Genomic DNA, 16,466 nt, shown 5'->3' with positions numbered 1-16,466 from the left:
ATATATCTATATCTATATCTATTTATATTAAATCATGTCAAATCATATATCTCACACAATATATCCCATTGTATATGTCAGTTTAAATCATATAAAATCAAATTATGTCATATCATATATCATAAAGATATTGTTTTATGTTGTTTTATAACATATATCACATCATATATATATAACTGTACATCATACCATATCAAATCGTATCATATATCGTATTGTATTATATTGTATTGTATTGCATCGTATCATATCATATCATATTTATCAGAGGGAAGTACAAACTCACAAGGTAAAATTATTGCAGCTAAGAAGATCAAGTAATTGGAACTGTGTGAACCAGTCAGACTCATTAGTCTAAGCTGTCCCACCCAAACAGGCACAACCAACTGACAGGAAAGTCAGTGAACAGTCAGTCAAGTACAGGATGTGATGGAGCTGTCAATTTAGCACAGACGGCGCTGAGAAGAGGCTAATCAATCAACTTGAATAAAAACACCTGTGCTGGTGCAAAGTATGTGAGCTGCTTTTTAGTACTTCCTGCAAATGCACACCTCTAGATTGCTGTTTATTAAAGGTCACAGATTGTAACATTTTTATACTCTAAGTAAGCTAGTTCTCTATCCTGAAAATTTTTGTTTGATGTGTGACTGGAAGGTTCATTGATTAGCAGAAAACTGCAGTCTGCTGACCTTCTTGTATACAGGTATAGAAATAAACCAGCAATAGATTGCCTCTGCTACTGGTTACTGCTAAAAGGTGCTCTGCAGACACTGACAGCGGCTCTGAAATCCAAGCTGAAACCCAAAGGTAATGTCTGTTTTTCTGAACAAAAAATACCATTTTTTTTTCCTTTAATGTATCATCTGATGGCATGTGAGGAAAGAAAAGTTTAGAGACTGTTTTTTTTATTAAAAATATAGCAGTTAAAGGTCAGAAAACACATTTTGAAGTCTGTGATGTTCACAGGAACAGCACTGGTAAAGAAGCATTGTTACAACAGAGATTTATAATATGCTTATCCTTATTTTATTACTTCGAAACGACTGGCATTTGTTTGATTAAACTGGACTTGTTTAGTTTGTGCATGTAGCTCTTGAACATGTGTTGGCAGAATTTTTTTTTTAACACTGTTATGGATGTACCCCTTACGAGCCGGAGGTACACCTCCCCCTGCCTCCATCAAACAGTATAAATTCCCAGCTTGCTTTTTGAAAGTAATAAATCAGAAACACTTCAGAACACAAACACAGAGAGCTGGTTGATACACAGCCTGAGGGAGATCATCGTGTTCATCAGAAGGCTTTAGCTTTCCTCCAATGGAACACAGTGTAGAATTTAGAGTCAGGTATTAAGGTCCTGGCTGTTCACACTTCTGAAAGGAAAATTATTTAAAGACTGTGGTTATGAGAGTAAATGTGGGTGTTTTAGTGCACAGGCTTAAGGCTACCCTTTCGTGGAACAAAAATATGTTCTTCGGTCTTATATACTCTCTAACATGGGCAGCATCCACTTTTTACTAATTTTATTATGACAGTGTTAATTGAATGACAATTTGTGAGAAAATATGTACATAGGGGAATGTGTGTGTATGTTTGAAGACCCTATAGGCAGTCAATATCTTTCACCTTCACCTCTTGTAAAGGAGTTGACGGAAAGTAGGCTTTTCTTTCAAAGAAAAACAGTCACACTGCAGAACCCATCGTAACTGCATCGACAGTCGAGTGACATTCAAAGCATCTTGAAGTGAAGCAAATAGAGAATTTTGAATGTTTTGAAGATGATTGGCATGAATAAACTGTCACTTTAAGGTAACTGGTGATTTCACAACATATACGTCAAATGCTGGGTTAGTGACATTACCCAAGATGAATAAACGACCAAATTAGTTGTGAGGATTCTGGAGGAGCTTTTGACAGTATAGTGAATGAGTGCATTTTCATCTTTTTCTGCACTTAGTGGTTTCTTTTTTAAGATAAAATAGCTAAACTGTCATCTTATACCTGTATCATTGTCTGACCACTTGTGTTTCTACATATTGTCGCACCTTACGTCTCATGGAGTTGGACTTTAGCCAGTTAAAAACCTTTCCAACTTCTGTTCTAAAATCAGATTGGCCAGGTTACAAGCATACCTAAAGTGCCTTAAGCTAATTAGTGTCTACCCCCTGCCCGTGTCCCGACAGCTACTTTCAAAGTCATATCATCCAATTACCTCCCGTTGCCACCTTGGATTCTGGAGCCATTATCCAATTATACATCTTACACAATTAATTCCGTTGGCACATGCAAGCTGATCCCAAAGTCTGTGAGCACAATCTGTAAAAACACCTAGCTAACTGTTTTTTGTGAAGTGCAAACCCTGTTATTAGCAGCAATTAGCTCAAACTCTAAATGTGGTACCCTCAAACTCCAGCTGAGGCCAAGGACCTGTTCTCTCATCATTGCCCTTTATAAATTAATAAAACAGGGATGGTTGCTCATGGTGCTACGTCTGTTAGGTTTGAAGTTCTTCATGTGTGTTTGATTTATTGAGCCTGTATAGAATTGACTGCCTGACCTTATGGAATCAAAAACATGCACCGATGTATTTAAAAAAGAAGCTTAGATGAAAGAAGCACGACTAACGCAATGAGAAACACATAGATGTTGAACATTATCATTGCAGTGCTTCATTAGAAATGTTGTGGTCTTTCGTTTCTCATTAAACAATTATTAAACCATATCTAACTGTGATGATAAAGTCACATCTTATTCCCAAAGACAAGAACATCAGTATTAACTTTCTGCCTCACTACATATATGAGACAATACTTAATGCATTGGCACTAAATGTTGACATTGGACATAAATTGTAATCTGCACATTCACATGGATGTAGTGTTGAACAATACCGCAACCAGTTGGAAGAGCAGAAATGATGCAGTGCTGCTCATAGGATGCCCCTCAGAAATTCTCATTAATTGCTTTCGTTGTTTGTTGCATAATTCTAATTTGGTTGGTTGAAACCAGCAACTCCTATGGTGAAATGCCATGTTGGTGGAGAAAATTGAATTATCCATCCGCTATGCCGCTAAATTGGCACTTTCATTTTTAAAACTACAGAGCTTTAGTGTTGGACTTGGCCCATGATGCACTGCAGGGGTCACAGGGTGAATTGTGATACCAACCTTTTCATCTCCCACTTTCATCATTTCTCTCACCAGGAGGTCATATAAAAGACAAAATAGGGATTATCTGTGAAGCAAACAGTCCTTGGGGTGCTTGCCGTTTGTGGGAGTTTAGCCCCTTTTGTGTGAGGTGTCAAAGCAGCAGAAGAATAAAGGTGATATTGAACAGTTTCTTCTTATTCAGTTACTTAGCTTTCATGGGGTTTGTTTGTGCCTCTGTTCATGGATTTTAATGCAGTTATAATTGGCTCTGTCGCACTTGTAACTCAATTACTAAGTATTGCCACTGAATACCAATTATCTGTGCTTGTGTATGGATGGGTAATGACTTTAAGGTATATCCCGTGGAGTTTGAATCAATTTCGCTGGCTATGTAGCAGTGCTTGTGATTCATTTCAAGTACATCCTCTGGTGACTGAATAGCCATTTGTGTTTTCATCTTTGGCTCATTAGCAGTCATCTGGCTTTTCGTCAATACCATCGACCAGAGGCACACAGAGAACATCCTCTGCAATAAAGACAAAAAGGTTTACCTTTATCTGTGTGCAATCCTTTATCCTGTAAAACATGCTGTAAGAGGTACAAGTCTTTATCAGCAAAAGGTGGGGTCACTTTTTTGTTCTCTTTTATGCCTTCACACCAGCGACAGTCATAGCTTGAGACATAATGTTTTGTGGTTCGTGAACACGATATCCCAGGTACACCTTGAGGGAGTTTCTTAGGAAATGGCATAAAAGTCCACTTGGACTCAAAGATGACCTGATTACAATTCGTGATCAAAGGTCAAAATCACTGTGACCTCATAAATGCATCATTCTTGTAAAAGTGATGGCTCAGGAATGACTTGAGGAAACTGTGTTACATTGAGCACAACTGTTCATTAATGGTCAAAGGTCACCTCACAAAACCAGGAATCAGGAATTCATACACTGTTTATGTGAAAATTTTACAATGATGACATTTTTTTTTCAACTTCACTGTGACAAGCATCATGTTCTGCAAAACTACTTTTCTAGCCACAATGTAACACCACAAATCAACAACAGAAGGTGAGATTGTGGCAAGGTTCCACATTTAATTGGATACTGACTGGGCAGCACTACACCTGATTGCCCACCTTGAACTTGTAGCAACTGAATACTGGCTACAGCTGTCAGAGTCAGCTTCATTGGTGGAAAAATATAAGGAATTTGACTTTTTTCATTCTCTGAATACACTTCTCTCTCTCATCTTCATAACATATATTGTTTGAGTCTGGAAGGACATGTAAACTGCAACTTGACTGACTGGCAGAGACATACAATCATAAGCGGATAATTGTAGTTTCTTTTTCTGTTCTCCTTCATAAATGTGTTTTGTCTCCTACAGCCTTTGCAACCATGAGACAGTGAGTGATTTTTTGCAAAACAATTCAGTCAGACTTCTATTGTATTTGTCCGTTCATACACATTCATTTTGAATTTCAAACGCAAATGAGAAGCACACAAGCCCTAACTACTCAAGCCACTGTATTTGAGAAAATGCAGCACTGCTCTCCTCAGATGTTCATAGTTCAAATGCTTGCAGGTAGAAAATGGGATTTTTCTATTTCCAAAAAGCACAATCATTATACACAGAGACTGAAGGTGAAGCAAAGAGTGACATACTTTAATTAGACTGGAGCTTGCTAAAGGAGCTGTTACCTTTCATGTTTTTTTTTTCATAAGGCTTTGTGAAAAATAAAACGGTATAAACAGAAACTATGTCAGTCTGAATTTAGAAAAAGAAAGCATCATTTTAATTTTTCTATGTTAATTTCTTTAACGTCTATAAATGATCATAAAATCTGGCTCAGGCTCAACACTGTAATGATGTTATTGTCAGAATGTAGAAGATTTACAGAACACTCTCACAGTCTTCTGAATACTCTGTCTCTAGTACATTTGGGAGCATTTCAGGGACACACCGAAGCTGTTGAGAAATCATGACAGAACAACGCAAAATAGACATAAAACGCAACTGAGAAACTATGTACTTCTGGGAGTACATTAACCTCAGCAGACCAAGATATGAATAAATAACAAAAACTGCAACATATAAGATGTAGCATTTAAATATATGTATATATTAACAATAGGGCTGTCAAAATTAACATGTTAACACAGATTAATCCATCATCATGATTAATCTGATTAAAATTTTTAATGCAATAAATGCATCTGCAGCGCAGAATGACTCAAAATCCCTGAAACGTCTCTGGCAACGCATTTCGTGCAGTTTGTCTAAGTAGACTTGCCGTCACATATGCCGTCACGCATGCGCAAATGGGCAGTTGATCCAGTAGTGGCAGAACCAAGCAACTCCACATGGAAGATGGTAAACTGTAGGACCCGACTGATTTATCGGCCGGCCGATTAAAACAGCCGATTATAGCCGTTTCCAAAATAATCATCATCGGCCAGGGCTTTGTCTATTAAACGCCGGTATATTCTTAATTCCTTATAAAACAGTAAATGCTGTTAAGTGTCAGAGTCGCACAGAATGATGTCTTTGCGCCGTTTAAGCTTCAGCCAGTCAACATTGCAGGAGTGGGCTGAGTCGACAGGTACGTTTAAAACCACGTTGTGGAATTAATGACTCAACATGTCTCCCGTTTCAGTTAAGAGAAAAAGTTAAAGTTAAAATGAACATTACTGTCTGTCTTCAGCAACCGTCATGATGTCACTCTTAGTTTTACTTTGTCAGAAAATACTAGAACATGACCCAAGCTGTGGCAGCAACTCACTGTGTTGTTATGGAGGAACATTAGTGTTGGACTGTTTGTGACCATTATATATTTAAAATGCAACTTTGTCAAAGGTGACATGTTTTACATCTGAGGAAGGCGTCTGTGGTTTTTATTTTGGTTCATATGAGTCCTGACTTCATGGCAAAGAAATAATGAAGTAGAGAAAATGTGATTTAACGTTAAAGGGCATCAGAGAGCTGCAGAAATTATGTTATATCAGCAACTTCACTCATTATGTTGCTTATATACGACATTTATATATAGAACCTACCTCTAGTTTGCAGCAACAAGAAGTACGAGACAAGATGTATTTCATAACTAATTTATAGACTGACTCTTTTTTCAAGGTCATGTAAGGGGTTTATATAAGGGGTAAGAGGTTTAATGCTTTGTTGCATGTTTTTGTACTTAAAAATTCTAATATTAAAGGACAAATACTAAAGGACAAAGTATTGTAAAACAGTAAAATGTTTTGCCTGTAATTTATATCTTTGTTGTTGTAAGGGTTAAGGAACCAAAAAATAAGTTATTTTATTCATTATATATATTTTAAATTAATTGGCTGATTAATTAGTTGTTCGAATTTTTTTCTGCCAAATATTGGAATCGGCATCAGCCTCAAAAAATGCAAAGTGAAATGTGATTAATTTAGATTAAAAATGAATGATATTTAATCGTGATTAATCAAAATTTGTCCACAGCAACTCTGTGATTAATCTGATTACAAATTTTAATTGTTTGACAGTGCTAATTTGCAACTAAAACAACAAAGGGTGTTGTACATACATTTGCTAGATGGCCAGAAACATTGCTGCACCATATCTTCTGAATGTGTAAATAAGCAACTTTGTTGCCAACCACTTCACAAAGTCAGTCTTAAAGGTGGTAATATGTCAGTGTTGTGTACATAACTTGATTCCGCTGCCTCTCAAGGCCACAATTTGTTTGCATTTTATGACGTGCACTTACAATGAAAGTGATATTAAACTTCACAGAAAATGTGTGAGAAAAGAGAAACAGAGTGAAGTGAGAGACGTCAGGGGGAAAAGGAAAGAGGATTTAAGCTGATAAATGCTATAACAGAGGAGAGGAGGAGAGAGAAATGATGATAATGGAAAGTGTTGCTACACCAAGAACACTCATTAACCTGTCCCCTCCTATCCAACCCTCACCATTCAGCATTTTGCAATAAAAGAAAACGATGGAGCGAAAAAAGGGAGAAAAAGAGAAAACCCTTCATTTAGTCTCCCATCCTGATCTCATGAGGAGGAGAAATTGGAAACAGAGACACGCCTCTTGGGACCTTGAGGAAATTAAATACTGAATTCAATGAGCAGACTGACTCAATCACACCACGCTTTTGTAAAATGACTTGGGAATTGAATCCCTTGCCGCTTAGCTGGGGATGTTATTGCTCTTGTAGCTATTTTTGTTTAACTAGGCCTGGGCACAGGCCAGGTCGCACACACGCACGCACACACACACACACACGCACACACGCACGCACACACACACACACACACACACACATGCACACACGCACACACACACACACACACACACACACGTTTCCATTTAGATTATGATGCATGTTATATCACACATATGCATCAACTTATTTGCTCACAAACACATGCATGTAAAAGCCAACATTTAGGTACACACACTAACACAGTTCTTTTAGATTTGTTTGTGCTCACTTTCAAATGTCTCTTTTTACAAGTTGGCAGTTTACAGAAACACATGTAGTGAAATACAGATTTTGCACATACTCTCAAAATAAATATTGCACATAAGCACACAGTGGTGTTTGTATCACTTCAGTGGACATTTCATTTTATTTATGAGACCTATGCTAGCCCTAACTGTAGCCATTGTAGCCTGCTTTCCTAATTATAAGCCTTACCATGCCTTAGCCTATACCGAACCTGAAGGTGTTGTCTGCAGAAAGATTGTTGATATTAAGCAACTTATCATATTTAGATAGTTAACACATGCCAGATTTAGCCCCTCCTCCCTACACCTCCATGCGCGAGCATGAATATGCGCAGGATTTGCACAAATACTGTTATGCAGAGTGGTTTGATCCACTTTGTTTGTATGAACATCGTTGTTTTGTTGTTGTTGTTTTTCCAGTGTACAAACAGGGCAAACAGTTAACAGACATGAGGAGATGTTCGCTGAATTTGACCCAAAGGAAAATATATGTTGGATTAGAATTAGAGACGCCACCTTAAAGCTTAAACCAGGTCTTCACCTTAAACTTCAATGATGTACAATATCAAGAGCCACTTTGTGTCTTCATACACAAGTGGTAAAACACAAGCACTCACACACACACATTTGTGTTTAACTAGGACTGAACCCTGAAACAGAATAAATGTGCTTACATGTTCACACTATTAAAACCAAAGTAGAGCCCACAGATAACTCTGAACCTCAGTCCTAAGAACTGCACAGATTAATAAAACATGATGTAAAACATGCTGTTCATTTTTATCATTTGGCTTTGACGATATCTTTGGTCTTCGGAGGTTTAGATTGTTTCTGTGCTAAACTTCTTAACAATCGCCTGTGAGTGTAAACAGTGGGCCGGTACTGTACTGTACGTCCTTTTTGTTTGGGTGGAATACTAATGTTTTCTTCTTCTTTTTATTCCATCCAAGATAGAGAAATACATAAAATGCATCTCTCCCTGTGCACCAGGTGACATTTTCCAGACCTACATGCATATTTAAGACAAAAAAATGGAAGCTCTATTACAAAAACGATTCAATTTTAACTACTTTTGTAGAACCAGAATGAGAAATAGTGCATAACGAGCAAAAATGCACCTGGAAAAGCAACCGATCATTGTTCAGTTTGCAGATATTGAATATAATCTTTGGGGCCATCTGCGTTGGACAGCTTTACCGTAACCATTTCACTTTCCTGATTTACCTTGGAGTGTTACAGTACTGTAAACATCCTGTAGATGATATATGATATCATGCAGCCAACAAATTCATCCTGATGAAACAAATCCATGGATGACTACACTCTTGCATCAATAATGAAGGGACAAGTTTATGAAAACTTTTTCTGAAGTCACAATTTAGATTTATTGCACACCTCTATCTTTGCCAGTAATTTCTCACAGCAGACATTTTGGCCTGTCACACAGAAAAACCAAAGTGTAAAAAAAAAAAAAAAAAAAAAGACAACATTACGGCTGCCTTCCATTTAGGTGAGCTAATTTCAGGGTCCTGGTACTGTGTATGCTGGCTCATTGTCATGATTTACTTGATGGAACTGAGCCATCACTAATGAAATTTGTTTTAGCGGTGCTTTCTTTGCAATGACACGTTTAAAATATCTGCATTGGAAAAAGTCTATAGTCAGAAAACCCAAACTGAGGAAAGGGGAGGAAACCGAAGGAAGATGAGGTGGATAAATGAAGCCATAACTGATTCCGCAACGGTGGTGTATACAGTACGGAAGATTAGTAATTAGGAGTCCACATAAAATAATGCAAATTTGCATCCAATGTCTATAAATTTGCACAGCTCTAGTCGATGACATTTTTTTCCAGGTGGCTCTGTGCCATGTCTCACCACTCTCACTAACTATCCCAATATCTTTTAATGCATCAAACAAATGCAAATAAATGCAGTTCTATTATCAAAAGTACTTTAGTAAGTTGATGAATTATTCCTTCCCAACAAGAAAGAAATGTTAGGTTCTACGCACAATATAGCACAAACACTCTGCACTGGTATGATATGAAAAATAATTACCAGGTGAAAAGCTGTTTTCTATTTGACATCAGATTTAGAATTTCCTGTCATTATTATAATTGCCAAAGTTTCCATTTCATTTTAAAAAGATTTTGTTGAAAGCAAATGGTTTCCAATAATGCAATCATCTGTGGACATATAATTTAGTAATTAGTAATACGTCTCAAATAAATTTGTCTAAAGATCACCTACTATGTAGTTGTTTAGTACTGATGTGCTGCAGCTAGAATGTGCTCTAATGCTTTATTTCCTTCCATAAACAATTCATGTCCCTAGGAGTACATTTTGTGCCTTTGCCCACTGTTTAAAAGAATAAGCACAAGCAACACAACTTCCAGGTGAAGTATTAACAAAGATGATTAACATAGATTATCTCATTACAGCAGCACCTGTCAAGGTGTGGGGATACATTTGGCAGCAAGTGAAGAGTCAGTTCTTGAAGTTGTTGTGTTCAAAGCAGGAAAAATGCTCAAACATATGGAGCTGAGTGATTCAGATAAGAAACAGATTATGATTGCTAGACAAATGGATCAGAGCATCTGCAAAGTGGCAAGTTTTTGGGGGAGTTCCCAGTATGCAGTGGTTAACAGCTACCAAAAGTGGTCCAGTAAGAGACAACCACTGAAGCTGCAACTGGGTCATGGACAGCTAAGACGTGGGAACTGAAGGCTGATTTGTGTGTGCTACTGTAGCGCAATTTGCTGGAGATTAAGTGGCAGTCTAGAAGATTTTCATTAAATACATATCTGTATCTGTCACTATTTATCACCAAATGAGGGACCGCAACAGTGATTGAGCCTATGACCCACTAATCACCTACAATGGGCACACGAGCATCAGAGCTGGACCATGGAGCAACAGAAGAAGGTGACCTACTCGGGCCAATGCATTTTCCTTTACATCATGTAGATGACTGGGTGTGTATGCGCCCACACTGAGAAAAAGGCAAGTGAGCAGAGGTAATGTGATGCTCTCTGCAATGCACTGATAGGTAACCATGGTTCCTAGAATTCATGTGGATGTTACTTCAACATGTACCACCGACCTAAGAGTCATTGCAGACCACTTCAAGGTATCAGAATTTGCTGCGACCATTTTCGGCAGGATAATGCAGCCTGACACACTACAAAAGCTGCTCAGGAATAGTTTGAGGAACATGAAAAAGACCTTGTTTTATACTTGGTCTCTAAAGTCCCCCAGATCTCAGTCCAATCAACAGACAAGTCAGATCCATAGAGACTCCATCTCGCAGCTTCCAGGACTTAAAGAATCTGCTGCTAACGTCTCGCTGCCTGTTACCACAGGACACCATCACAGATCTTACAGAATCGGTGCCTCGAAAGGTCAAAGCTGTTGTGATAGCACAATGGGGATCTACACAATATTAGACAGGCAGTTTTCATGTTGTGTACGTTTTACCTTTGCTGTCTGACTGATCTGGACCAACCTCATTTTCTTGCAGTTTCTTCACCAAAGTTCTCCTCTCAAGTGGATTTTGGAAGAGATTTTATTGAATAAGGAGGCTGAATTCCTTAGTACTGGGTCACAGCATGTGTCACTACGCTACTGCTGATTGATTCTTGACCCTTTTCACATTTTATACATGTCACTGAGTACAATACAATACACACATGAAGCATTGATTAGTACCACAGGAGGATAACAAAAATGGCTTTAATATATGGAGTATCAATTAATATTTCAGTTCACTGTCAAGTAGTGTACACAGACTCATACACATAAGCCAGCTTTAGAGACAAGAGTGCCACTAGTGGTTTGTGTTCCTGGGTGATGCATTTTGGGATGCTGAGTCTGAAAGAGGAGGAAGACTTCTACATTTAGCAGTGACTTTGTTACTAGTGTCTCAGTGGGGTGTCTGACTGAACAAGAGGGATTTTATGTATTCATATGTGTCCTTGTGTGTTTGTCCAAGACTGAATTTGAGAAACGGTTGTGTCTCTCAAAAATACTGAAGTATTCTTCTAATCCTGTGTGTTTGCACAAATGTGTATAAACAGTGAGTGTATCATTTGTGTACCTGATGTTACAAACTGAGCTTATACATTCACAGAAACACCTCTACATGTGGGTGTGTGGAGAGAAAGCTGGCCTGACTCAAAACTTTCTTCCTAACATGGAAATAAAGGATGCCAAGGGTTGACTGAAGAACCCCTTCTGCTTATTTTCTGCTTGAATTTTCCATATATAGTGTTGACCATCACCAAAGCACAATTTGTACACATGCTGCACAATAGCAGCCAGAAGCAGTTGGAGTTCTCTCTCGGTGGCCACACTGCCGTGACTGACTGGAGGAGATACATTAAATTGTGCACCTAAATGTAGATAGCAGGGTTTTTAGAAGGTTCCAGTGTGCTTTTCTGAAAAGGGATAGCTGGGAAATAATAAAATGCTGGATGTTTTCACTGTGCAAAGTAGAGTTGTATGCACATGTGTATGCACAGTCTTTTTATAAACGTGTTCGCTGAAATTTCAGTTTGTTTCGTCTTTCATTTGCTGCATTTGTGTGTCATCATTTAGGTCAAAATCTGCTATCACTTACTGAATGTCACAGAGACAGGAATGTTTGCGTGTGTGCGTGTGTGCGTGTGTGCGTGTGTGTGTGTGTGTGTGTGTGTGTGTGTGTGTGTGTGTGTGTGTGTGTGTGTGTGTGTGTGTGTGTGTGTGCCCATTTCAACTCTGACATGTGTATCCCCTTTCCAGAATAAACTGCCCGTCAGGGGAATATGATCAACATGGACACCATATGGTGAGGCTAATGATTAATGTTCACCAAGGCTAGAACACACACACACACAAACACATAGGGTTCTAGACACACATGCAGATATAACCCAAGCAGAAGCTCATACCCTGGAACATACACATGCTCCTTACACAAGTTCCTCTAAACCTACGGCATGCAGTGAACAGTGTTGAGTCGACCTGCAATGTGATTTTTGTTTGTGAGCGAAATGCTGACTCCAGACTGGAATTATAATGCAAAAAAATAAATAAATGTTCTACTGAGCCCTTCACCGGTGATGTATTGTGGGCTAGAGTACACTGCAAAAGGGAAAGACTGAGGTTATTCACCACATTTTAGAATATCTTTGATTGTACAAGCAGCCACTGCCAGAGTTTGTTTATCCTGACGATTTTGTATTAGGCTAGTACCACATCACATTCTGTACAGTCAGCACACATACTCCGAGATTTGTTCAGAGTTTACTTTTTCTTCCTGCACTTACATTAGTTGCCTCTTGTGAAGTGAAGAAAACTCTGTAACATGTTTTGTAACACCAGTTGATAAATGTTTTTGATCAGAACGCTTTCTTTCTATTCGCAAAGCGTATTCTACATCTGCTAAATGGCCTTTGCAGAAGTGTTTGGAACAGGTTAGCAATACTACTGGAGAAGTGTTGACCTTGCTGACTCCAAGACACAGAGAGCACATACAAAATCAGCCAGTGTTATTTAACCCTGGCCTTGTATTGTTCACCTTTCTGCACCTTTTTTTTTTTTTTGAACCAAGCTTGGCCAACCTTCTTGACCTCATCCACCCCTTCACTTACACTCTACATCTCAACCTGGACGACTATACCTGCAGCATTTTAAAACATGCATATCCACAAGCTCACACATTTTCATATTGAGGGCAAAAAGAGGTTGCCTTCCATTTGCATGTGTTTTATACAGTACTAAGCTGAAAATTGCATTTGTTGATGTTCCGGGATTAGCTTATTTAGGATTTACTGGAAAGCAGTGGGTTGTCTAAACAAGCCAGAGAGGATTTGGGCTGTGCAGGGACTGCGTGGTGTGTGTGTGTGTGTGTGTGTGTGTGTGTGTGTGTGTGTGTGTGTGTGTGTGTGTGTGTGTGTGTGTGTGTGTGTGTGTGTGCGTGCGTGCGTGCCTGTGTGTGTATGTGTGTGTGTACGTGTGCATTTCCATCTGCATGTGCAATGATGTGCTTATGTTTACCTTACTAAGTTTGCACTGTCTGAGTTTGTCTTTGCGTACCAATGTGCGTATCTCAGTTGATTCGAGAGTGCATTTGTGTACATATCCTTATGTATGTGTGTGATGGTGTGCTAGTGTATCTTTTTTGGCACAAACAAAGCGCAGCAGTAGAGAATTTGACCATGTTACACATAATTTTCCAAAACGTCGACACACTTCGGACTCCCATTATCTGCTGTTAACATTCCCTAACACTGTCGGCAGGGCCTGTGAAGAGCTTAGTGAAATTTAAGTTATTCTGATTATTATATTAGTCACAGCACAGCAGACACACACACACACACACACACACACACACACACACACACACACACACACATATATATATATATATATACCATCAGAATTTTTGATTGCATTGTGATATACTGAGGTCTGATCAGCAAATTAGATTTTTTCCCCACCTTTTAACCCATCTTTGACCAACACAAACTTACAGTAAAGCAACAGTATTTCACATTACAATTACAATTATTAAAATTGTACGAAAAACTGAGGATATCTATCTAGCTGGTTAAATATATAAATATGAAAAATAGCTATGTAGCCAATGGTCATTTTGCTGGAACGTTATTTTAACCAACTGTAATGGAATGCACACAAGAAATAAAAGGACTTAACTGCTCATTCACAGGACTGTGATTTTTTATTTTTCTTGTTTAATACAGTTAGACAGCGCACACAGCAAAGATATCATTCGGCTTAGCCCTCAAATAGCGTATATTGTATATTCTGCATTTCTGCTTTGTTATACAGTCACACAAACACATCACTTGTTTCAAAAACAATATTCTGACCATCTAATTCTGTAGAATCCATCTCTGCATGTGTAAATGTAAAATGTGATCAGATCCATGCTGGTAGTTTGGTTCACTTGTATGTATGATTTATTCACACCCCTCTCCTCCTCTTGATGGAGCGATGTGAGGTGAGAGACAGACTTTGTTTCTTCAGCCAAGTAGAGGAACAAGAGCCGGTGGCGGGAGAAAACAGTGGAAATGGAAGGTGGGGGAAGGTGAGGACAAAGAGTTGTCACGGAAAAAATACAGAAGCAGAGAAGACAGAGGACAGATTGAAAGTGCCTTTCAATTATTCTCCTCCTGGAAGACATAAAAGAAACTTTGCACATCACCCAAATGGAAACTGATACACGGGACTGAAATGAAATAAAAGACATTCCCACCCAGGTACACACATGTACATACACTTAGATCTGTTTAACATTAGCATAATTCATCTGATGGTTTAGTTGACTGACAGGTAACTGGTCAGGTGAAAGATGCTATTCCCCATACCTGTCTCTCATGTCCCATCACTTCTCTATTGATCACTTTCTAGTATTAATAAAAAAAATTCCTCAAATTCATTAATTAAAAGTATCTTTCATTGTGTACTGGCTGTGTACATGATTCCAGTCTATGTAATAATCCGCTTTATAATAATTTCTTTACAAAACAGAGGCAAAGACTTTGAATTAAGGCTTTGTATTGTTCCAACTGCTCAAATTCATTAAATTATCATTTCAGCCTTGGATAGAAAACTGTTCTAATCCAAGTTTGAGCTAAAAAGTGATGACTACTAACAGTTAAGAACAGTGACTGAAGAATGAGGACGGAATAAAACATTAACAGGAGAATAGCAGCGTAGAATTACATGTTTTCAACATTTTTTTTTGTCGCTTATTGCCCCCAGTTGCATTGTGGAAGTGTATGTTTGTGTGCATTGTGTGTGCATACCTCTGCACTGATTATCAGTAAAAATGATGGACAGTCAGCTGCTGGAGAAGAATGATAAGAATGATAAGACCTACTTCCCACTCTTCCTATCTGTCTCTCAGTCACCATTTTTTTTCTGTATCAACTTTAACTCTTTCTTCCTCCTTCCATTCACCGCCTCCATGTGACACCTCCTCTCAGAGGATAAACGTTGAATAACTTACATGATCTGATAAATATGTGCACTGCTGTACCAACACCAGTTGTTGCTGTTTATCACTGCTGTAATTTTTTTAAAAATATACTGCATGGTGTTTTCATCAGCTGTTGCGAGGATGAAGTAGGGAGTAATAGCCAACAAAGATCCTCGTCCACAGTGGGGATATTGCAGCTGTGTATTATACCATCCAGAGCTCTGAGTTACTTGTGCTCACTCTCTTTTTATTCTGTGTTTTCTCACTCTGCAGAGATTGGCAGGAAGACAATTCTTTGTCAACAGGAGAAGAGGCAGGTATGAAAAAAACTCAGCTTTAAAAAAAAAAAATCAAATATTATGACTCTTTGGTGCATTTTATGCCAGTATTTCCAATTTAATCAAGTTGCAGAATTCCCACCCACAATTTACCTGCCTGAAATAGAAATAAATGCAGATGAATGAAAATGTAATTGCTCATGTATTCTCTCGTGTTGAATATTTGGATTTCACATTGGACTGAATTGCGCAAAAAAAAAAAAAGTGTCAAATATGCCACCCATAATTTAGTGGCCAAGAGAAGATTCTTGTGCACCTTGATTCCTGTGAGACACACTGCATGTCATCTGTGCTCAGTGTGATCTCTTGCCTCGTAATCCTGACTGAGGCCGTTCTTCTGGCTGGTCTGGAGGAGAAGAGGCAACAGGATTACACGTACTGTTTTGCTGGTTTCCAGGTTGCTCTCTAAAGCCCTGTTGGCCTGTCACTGCATTACAGTAATACCTTCTTTCTGTTTATACACAACTACAAATACTTCCACCAAACCATAGGT

Source organism: Amphiprion ocellaris, chromosome 4, assembly GCF_022539595.1.
Source record: "Amphiprion ocellaris isolate individual 3 ecotype Okinawa chromosome 4, ASM2253959v1, whole genome shotgun sequence".
Lineage (NCBI taxonomy): Eukaryota > Metazoa > Chordata > Actinopteri > Pomacentridae > Amphiprion > Amphiprion ocellaris.
This window is presented reverse-complemented; position numbering follows the sequence as displayed.